Source organism: Rhineura floridana, chromosome 8 (genome assembly GCF_030035675.1).
Source record: "Rhineura floridana isolate rRhiFlo1 chromosome 8, rRhiFlo1.hap2, whole genome shotgun sequence".
In the NCBI taxonomy this organism is placed as follows: Eukaryota; Metazoa; Chordata; class Lepidosauria; order Squamata; family Rhineuridae; genus Rhineura; species Rhineura floridana.
In genome coordinates this window covers 75103419-75104312 of record NC_084487.1, presented here as the reverse complement: position 1 = coordinate 75104312, position 894 = coordinate 75103419, and the positions used below count along the sequence as shown (strand labels likewise).

At 43.1% G+C, this 894-nt stretch overlaps 1 pseudogene; it reads right to left on the bottom strand.

The window, feature by feature from the left end:
* Positions 1-500: 500 nt before the first annotated feature.
* Positions 501-619, bottom strand: LOC133363470 (5S ribosomal RNA; annotated as a pseudogene).
* Positions 620-894: the final 275 nt, after the last annotated feature.

The window sequence follows — 894 nt, the reverse complement described above, 5'->3', positions numbered from 1 at the left end:
TACAAGTTTGTATTGAATTGCATTGTTTGTTGAATTGTTTTTGCTTTCTTTTTGTGCGATTGTGTTGTCTTTTATATGTTGACATTGATGGGAATCTTGTTTGCTTAATTTTTACTGCTTTCCTACTGTGAGCCGCTTTGAGCTCAAAGCTGGTGTCGGAAAAGGGGCATACAAATATGAAATCAAATCAACCTCAGCTCCTAGGCTGAAGGTTACTAATACAGATGCAAGGGGCCCACTGTTTCCGTGTTCTACCACAAGCAGATTTCTCCTCATCACTCTCACTTAAGCATGGGATTGGGAGGTGCGAGGGCTTTTACATAGCACAGAGTACTACGCAAGGGGCTTTTTAAGGTGGGGGGAAAGGTGCAACTACCGTTTGTAGTTTTATGCCTTCAAGTCGATTATGACTTATGGTGACCCTATGAATCCTTTGGATGTATTCGTAGGATTTTCATGGTAAGAGGGATTCAGAGGTGGTTCACCATTGCCTTCCTGTAAGCCTACGGCACCCGGTATTCCCAGGTGGTCTCCCATCCAAGTACTAACCAGGCCTGACCCTGCTTAGCTTCTGAGATCAGACAAAATAGGGCTTGTTCAAGGTAGTATGTTCATAGGCAGCTACCATAATACCCTCTTAACCCATGCCTAGGTCCCCCAGAACAGCTTTGCACCAGCTTGATGCAATGGGATGGAAATTTCCCTCTGTTGTATGCATTGGCCTGTTTGCATTGAACAAGGATATATATGGTAGCTATTTAATTGACTTTATGCTGCAGGAGAGCTGCATGAGGAAATAGGATTGGCCTGCCTCAGGATATTTTAAGTTATCAATCTTGCATGACAAGTAAGAGCATTAAATGCATACTGTGGTTGTGATATACAAAGAATGGC